This window comes from Mixophyes fleayi, chromosome 10 (genome assembly GCF_038048845.1).
Source record: "Mixophyes fleayi isolate aMixFle1 chromosome 10, aMixFle1.hap1, whole genome shotgun sequence".
Lineage (NCBI taxonomy): Eukaryota > Metazoa > Chordata > Amphibia > Anura > Limnodynastidae > Mixophyes > Mixophyes fleayi.
Window position 1 is genome coordinate 101433324 of NC_134411.1, and position 7957 is coordinate 101441280.

General features: G+C 43.0%; 1 non-coding gene across 1 annotated transcript; it reads left to right on the forward strand.

Moving 5' to 3' along the window:
* The first annotated feature begins 7262 nt into the window (after nt 1-7262).
* Nucleotides 7263-7335, forward strand: TRNAM-CAU (transfer RNA methionine (anticodon CAU)). Its single transcript has one exon. It is a non-coding gene; the product is annotated as a tRNA-Met (tRNA).
* The last annotated feature ends 622 nt before the right edge of the window (nt 7336-7957 follow it).

A 7957-nucleotide genomic window follows, 5' to 3' on the forward strand; every position in this document is an offset into this window, starting at 1 on the left:
TGATGGCATTCCTGCGGGTAAGAGGGCACTCTGTCCCACGTCTGATGGCGTTGCTCTTAGGTGGCACATTTTCTATATTTATGTAGTCAGCGCTGATTAAACAGTGTACAAGCCCTGCACATCGCTCAGCTCCATAATCCCAGGCTGCACAAAGACCGTTTGATGGGTCTGCAGACCTGCGGCTCCGAGCTCCTCTCCTGTGATGTAAGCTCTCAGGAGCAGATCCCTCTTTCCTTGTGTGCTCCTTCTACTGTTCCTTTACCCTCTGTACCTCTTGGCTGCTTCCCTAACCCTGGTTTCCCTGTTTTCTTAATCTTCGGCCTTCTTCTTGCTGATTTCTACCATCCCTTTCACTATCTGTCCCAAAAATAATCTGATTTGATTTGCCCTGTCACCTGTGCTTGTATATATTTTTGTATCATGTTGTGTCTTGGTTCTCTGTTTTCTGTATATGTAATGTACAGTGCTGCGGACCCTTTGTGGCTCCTTATAAGTGAAAGATAATAATAATAATGTGAAATGAGATAGCTTTCATCCCGCTATCATGTACTATCACATGTAACAACAGGGTACCAGGAGGGAACACAGCATTTAGTTTTCATGCAGGAACGGAGGAGGTATCAGAGCTGTGTACCGTGTCTGCACGATGCTCGATGGGTTCAGGAATCACAAGTCTAAATACAGTCGTTAATATTACTTGCAGGTAAATGTGTGGGAGAGGGACCATTATAAGTTTGACTGGAGAACCCCTTAAAGACATGTAAAGTGCATCTGAAATCATTCAGTACACTGTGTATCTTACATCCAAGTTGAAAATGCAGATCTGGCAATGCCAACAGTGTCACAGGCAAACTGGAGGGACACTAGGGGGTATATTTAGTAAACTGCAGGTTATTCAGTACATGCTACAAAATGACAGCTAGAATCTGATTATACCTAGATCCCTGTATGGCCATGGCAAAATGCAGACATTTAGGAATGATTTCCTCATTGTAAGTGGTGGTTTGTGTTGTGGGTGGGTGCACTATGTATTCCCAGATGTTAACTAGCCCAAGGGATAGGACAGTGTCTACCACCATTAGCACATGAATGCCACCAATCAGACATCCACTGCAATCCACATTAGGTGAGTGTGTCAGGACCCACCCAATCTCCTAGACATTGCTTAGAGTAAACAATCTCCTAGGATATGAATGAGAGACTGTACAATGGTTTTGTGTACTCTAAACAGCTTTAACATATGTGTCTTCTGATTCATTCAATGCCATAGTTTCAGTCCATCAATTATTCTTTCTCGGGCCAAACCACCGCTTGCTAGCATCTCCATGCTGAAGGTATTCAAAGGCGACATGGGAGCCTTGGATACCCAGTATCAAGCAATTAATTTTCAGCGCTGGAAGAATGTCGATGATAAACACGCTGAAAAATTTTGGATCGAGGTTTTAAATATCAAAGACAGCAGTGATGACAAGTGCTTCAAAGAGCTGGTATTATCTGCGCTGTCACTTCTAGCCATGCCTCTCAGCAATGCCGATGTGGAACGGGTTTTCTCTCAAATGAACATAGTGAAATCAAAGCAGAGGAACCGTATGGGTCAGAAGACTTTATGTGGTGTTCTGTATGTCCGCTGCGGTTTGAGTTTGAAGCACTCGGGTATTTGCTGCAAGAACTTTAATCCAAGTCCCAATATGCCAACGCTTTAATCCCGGAATTTACCACACGGAAGCTGGTTTAGATGACGGAGAAAGCTCAGATGAACTTCAGTAAATCTTTAGTTTAATGTATTTATTATTTGCTTTTTGATACCCCCACACTTTTATTATTGGAGGATATTTTCTTGTAACTGTGTAAATAAAGGAATTTGACAACACAGATTAATTTATTGAATTGAGTTGCTATTAAATATTTATGTATGTGTTTCAATATTGTGATTTTTTTTTTATTTTAATACTGCAAAAATGTTACAGTGGTTAAATAATAAAGTTCTATTTTTTTTTTTTTTTTGTTAATTTGGTTTGTCCTCTTTATTTAGTAGAAGTACAAAGTTGCATATTATAAGATATTATATTCTTTTCTTAGAAACAATATTATAGATACAAAGGTATCTCCAGTAGGTAATATCTACCTCCAATTGAAATTTGTCTTTGGAGCAAACATGAGCGTAAAATCTTATATTTACACAACTGTTACAGTTTTAATAATATTTATCACACAGAACAATTATGGACATTCTAGTAAACTTTAAAAGCCAATGTGTGCTGAGAAAATATCATTATAGAGACATTGAAGACAGATTGCAGAAATCTTTATATATATTTATATAATAACAAACAATAAACTTTGTGGTTTTCACTTGGAGAACACCCTGTCCCCTGTAAGTCGGTCCTTGGGGGGGAGGGGACTTTTTTGGGGCTTTTTAGGATTGGTTTGGACTAATTTTTCACTTAACGGTTGCTTATTTTTCATTTCAGAGTTGGCAACACTGTTCAATGGTGAGAGCATGTACTGCTTAGATATATATATATATATATATATAGTAATAATTGGAAAGCCCTATGGAATATACTAACACTATGTCCTTGGGAAATCCCATCAAAATCAATCTGTCAATGATAAATTTATGTCAAACCTGGATATCACATGGTCCATGTCCGCCATCATTGCGCCATTCGCACAAACGCTCTAATGCGCCCCCATGTAACCTGGTCACTCCGCCGAGCAATAAGATCATCAGTGTTAGATTGTAAGCTCATGAGAATAGAGACCTCCGTATGTCTTGTTTCCACATCCAATTACTGCTTGTGATCTATCTGTATCACACTCTCCCGTGTCATCCTGTTAGCTCTATATAAATACATTTATTCCACTCAAACCTTGTTAATACAAAAACAAACAGGAGATTGACCAGTGCAAATGAAGCTGAGGCATTTTAAGAATGATTTTAAATAAACGTTGCCTGGATAATCTTAAGACTAGCCAGCTAGTGTAAACATCAGCCTGTATTACATGTCTCTGGTGGATAGACAACTAATTACTAAATGAAACTTTTCAGCAAAAGGTTGATTAACAAATATTTATAATTTAGGTGTACCTTACACTGAGGGATACAGACTTTGTTTGGGTTGAAGAGAATGCAGCCAATCAACGCATTACACTCTGCTTATTCTTATTGTACATGTCGGTTTCAATTGAATAAATATAAGAATGAAAGATGATTGTTGTATAAATTAGCGGCCAACATTGTGAGTAGGTTCCTCTGTGATGTCACCAGATCACAGTGAGCTGATAGGCTGAATATTGGGTCAGCATTAAAAATGCTGCCCCCACTGTGTGCAGGTGACAGGTACATTTTAAGGCCTTGTACACACATACATTATTTTAAAGCAATTTGGGGGTTTATTTAACAAAAATTCGTCTTTAGTGGCAATATGTCTGACTTCATTTTTATTTTAGCAATGCTTTTTCCCATGAAAATATTGCTGTACTGCTAAGCGTTACTTACTGCGCGGGGATTTTCAGTTCCACTTGTCAAGAAATTAAATAAATACAATAAAAATATAAAAAAAATACAATAAAAAAAATAGATACAAACATATAGACAAAAAATGTATAACCTTTAATCATGGACACAAAATGGCATTGTTGTTAATTAGACTTCCCCAGGCCAGCATTAACCCTTTAATGTATAGAGTGATATAAAAAAAAAAAAAGCTTAGAGCACGTGCTTTTAATTCTCTGTTAATGAGAGTAAGGTACAAGGTTTTGTCTATGCTTTAAGCAACATTGTTATTCAATGACTATGTGTATGAACCATAATAACTGCAGAAGTCTGCATAAAACTATATATAACATCCTGATCTGCAGATGATTGCCACACTCAAGATGGCGGACACACTGTGCATGGTTTTGGGCAGGCTCCACCCATCACTCCCCTCTCCCTTTCCTTGTAACAAGATCCTACAAGCTGTACATGAGAAAATAAAGGCTTCAGCCAATCAGAGCACTTCTTCCTAAATCCTAACTGAGGGAAGGAGAACATGACATGAAGCTTTTACTGGCTGGACCCCTCCCCTAAGAGGGAGGACACAGATGGAATCTACTTTCAGGGTCAAAATGCTTCCAAGAAGATACGTAGTTTGTTCCTAGAAGCAGGAACTGAATGTTGTGAAAAATAATGTTGCACTTTGTGACAAATGATTCATCGTCACTTATAGTCTCAGGTTCTAAGAAGGACAACAGGATTCTATTTACATTGATACAATAAACTGTCCTAAAGATGGGGAAACATAGGATTTACCCCGTCACTATCTGACAATATGTACAAGATCTGGAAAGAGAAAGGTATTATTGCCATCAGACACACCTATGACCCGGGGGGGGGGGGGGCACTCTTTTTAGCTATCAACAGCAGCAAGATCTATATAATTTCACAAGTACTCACTTTTACAGAAAAGTACTCACTATACTTACAAACACAGCATATATTATTAATATTATTATTATTATTATTATTATTATTATTATTAATAACCTTTATATATAGGGCGCCTCATGAGGTCCGCAGCGCTGTACAGAGGGCAAACAACAAGACAGTAGTTGATATAACAGAACAATACAGTGAACAAATAACACTACCAGTCTCAGCACAGCTACTGGGGTACAAGGGGTATTATTCAGCGCTGAAACTTGTGCCCATTACTGTGGGTGCAACTAACAGGTTTAGAGCCACTGATAGAGGTGCGAAGACAATGGAGAAGTGGAGTCAATGAGCAGAGAGCCTGAGGAGGAGGTGCGCAGTGTAACTGGTTAGCAAAAGTTATACGGAATGAGAACAGGAGGGAAGAGGACCCTGCTCACAAGAGCTTACAATCTAAAGGGAAAGGGGCAAATGGTTGACACGTGGGTGTGAATATACAAAGTAAACAGCAGTCTCGAATGATTACAAGTGATCTGCAACCTGATTAATTAGATTCTTTACTAAATTTTTCACGTACCAATAAATTTAAAGTAAGATTTCTACACTTTGACTTGATTAGCGCTAACGGGGGCCAGGGCCATCTTAACAGTATTATGGCCCCCCGGGCAAAGCAGTGCACCGGGGCCCATATATAAATATATATATATATATATATATATATATATACATATATATATATATATATATATATATATATATACATATATATATATATATATATATATATATATATATATATGTATATCTATATATATATATAGATGTATAGAGATAGATAGATGTACTTGCTCAGTGAACCTTGAAGGTTTTTTTTTCAGGTTTTTTCTTTTGCAGGATTATTTATTCTAATTAAGAGCCCTGCCTATGGGGCCCCCTTGCCCGTGGGGCCCCTGGGCACCTGCCCATCGTGCCCAATGGAAAAGATGGCCCTGACGGGGGCAATCTATGGTCCAAGCTCTGGGCTATGTGGCGAAAGTACTTTCCAGGTCTCTGAGAACCAGCAACGGTTCTCACCTGTATAGACAATATTATGAAGGCTTTGAGTTTCGACTAAACTTCAAGAGGTACATTTGTAAATAGTAAACAGAGCAGAAACAGAGAAAGTATTTAGTTGCCACATATTCGGGTCTGAGACAGAATTGTAAGGGAGAAGAGGCAAATTTAACACATAGCTTATGGAAAAAAGCCCCAGGGGGACTCAGTGACATGATGTTGGATGCCCAGTTGCCCCCCTGCCCCCCAGCCGGCCCCTGGGCGCAGGTAGCATCTCAGGAGTACATATTTCCCATGTGTCCACTGCTATGTACAAGGGCCAGGTCAAAGGTCATGGCACATCTGGATGGATGAAGGCCACAGGCTATGTGGCGGCTGCTGCAATGTGAACTATGCACACATTACATGCTGTACCGTGCTTACCCCACAGCCTTTCCAAATCCCAGCCCTATTGCTGAATATATGGGCCCCTGAGATCCAAGGGCCCCATAGTAGTCCCATGGGCCACTATGGTGACAGTTATACCACTGTCTGCATTTCTTTAATAAGCAGGAGTAGGAGACACCACAGACACAACTCTGGGAGAAGAACACATCTCTGATCACTGGATCACATGGGGCAGTTTGATTTGATCATTTCATGTAATGCTGGAATTAGGGCCACAAGAATTAGACACATAGGGGCTCTCCAGACATTGAATAGCCCATAGGTGTCTTAGTCCCTGCCAGAAATAGTCACCCACTGCTGCTGCTAAAGCCTTGGTTGTCTGTGGGTGATCTGGCTCTAGGTTACACACACACATACACGTGGGGCCTCATGTCAGGTGAAGTCCTTCCTACTATATTAAATACACCTTTGATAAAAAGGTCCTAGGGGCAGATGGATGCAGGTATAGAAGGGATAAGAAATGTGGTCACAGAGATACACGGAAGTGGGTCAGCATCATCATATAAGCTTAAGAAAGCGGGGTACTGCATAGGTAAAAAGGGTTAACAAAGCAGATCATGGCTGGATATACGAGGATTAATAGAGCGGGTCATGCCTGGGCACAGAGGGTTAAGTAAGAAGACATGATGTGGGCACAGAGGGTTAATAGAACGGGTCATGCCTGGGCACAGAGGGTTAAGTTAAGAAGACATGATGTGGGCACAGAGGGTTAATAGAATGGGTCATGCCTGGGCACAGAGGGTTAAGTAAGAAGACATGATGTGGGGGCAGAAGATTCAGAAATTGGGTTACAGCATGGGCACAGATGATTACAGAAGTCATGGTGTAGGCACAGAGGGTTAAGAGAGTTGATCATGCCTGGGCACAGGATATTAAGGAAGCAGTCATAGCTGGGCACAGAGGGTTAAGAGGGCAGGTTATGGTGTGGGCACAGAGGGTTAAGAGAGTGGATCATGCCTGGGCACAGGTTATTAAGGAAGCAGTCATAGCTGGGCACAGAGGGTTAAGAGGGCAGGTTATGGTGTGGGCATAGAGGGTTAAGAGAGTGGATCATGCCTGGGCACAGGATATTAAGGAAGCAGTCATAGCTGGGCACAGAGGGTTAAGAGGGCAGGTTATGGTGTGGGCACAGAGGGTTAATAGAGTGGGTTATAGCTGGGCACAGGGGGTTAATAGAGTGGGTCGTAGCTGGGCACAGGGGGTTATGGAAGAAGTCATGGCTGGGCACAGGGGGTTAAGAGAGGGGCTCCTAGCAGAAGCTGTGGGTACTATCCCTGTATTAAACCCCAGTGTCACCATCTCTGTGTCTTAGTCATATACTCTGTGCGTGGAGATTTCCTCATCAGCCTCGTTAGCGCAGTAGGTAGCGCGTCAGTCTCATAATCTGAAGGTCGTGAGTTCGATCCTCACACGGGGCAGATGTTTTATTGTTACATAATTACTGATATTTATTATTACACATCTCTTATTATTATTAGTATTATTATTATTTTTCGCTCCCGGCCGGGGGAGGACATCCAGCCGTGGTCACAGCACCCACCGGCCTGACATGGGCAGGATCCTCGGCCTGTGGTAGGAGGATCCCCGGCCTGGAGGGGGCGGGCTCCCGACCTGTCAGTGGCCCAGTGACAGCAGGATCCTCGGCCTGGAGTAGGAGGTGTCCCGGCCGGTGACGCCTGTTAGTGGGAGGGGATGACGGCTGTCACCGGGGCTCCCCGGCTGTCAGCGGCCCAGTGACAGGAGGTCCCCGGCCTGGAGGGGGCGGTCCCCGCCTGGAGGGGGCGGGCTCCCGTGCTGTCAGCGGCCTAGTGACAGGAGGATCCTCGGCCTGTGGTAGGAGGTCCCCGGCCTGGAGGGGGCGGTCCCGGCCTGGAGGGGGCGGTCCCCAGGCTGGAGGGGGCGGGCTCCCCAGCTGTCAGCGGTCCAGTGACAGGAGGATCCTCGGCCTGTGGTAGGAGGTCCCCGGCATGGAGTAGGAGGTCCTCGACCTGGAGGGGGCGGTCCCGGCCTGGAGGGGGCGGGCTCCCCAGCTGTCAGCGG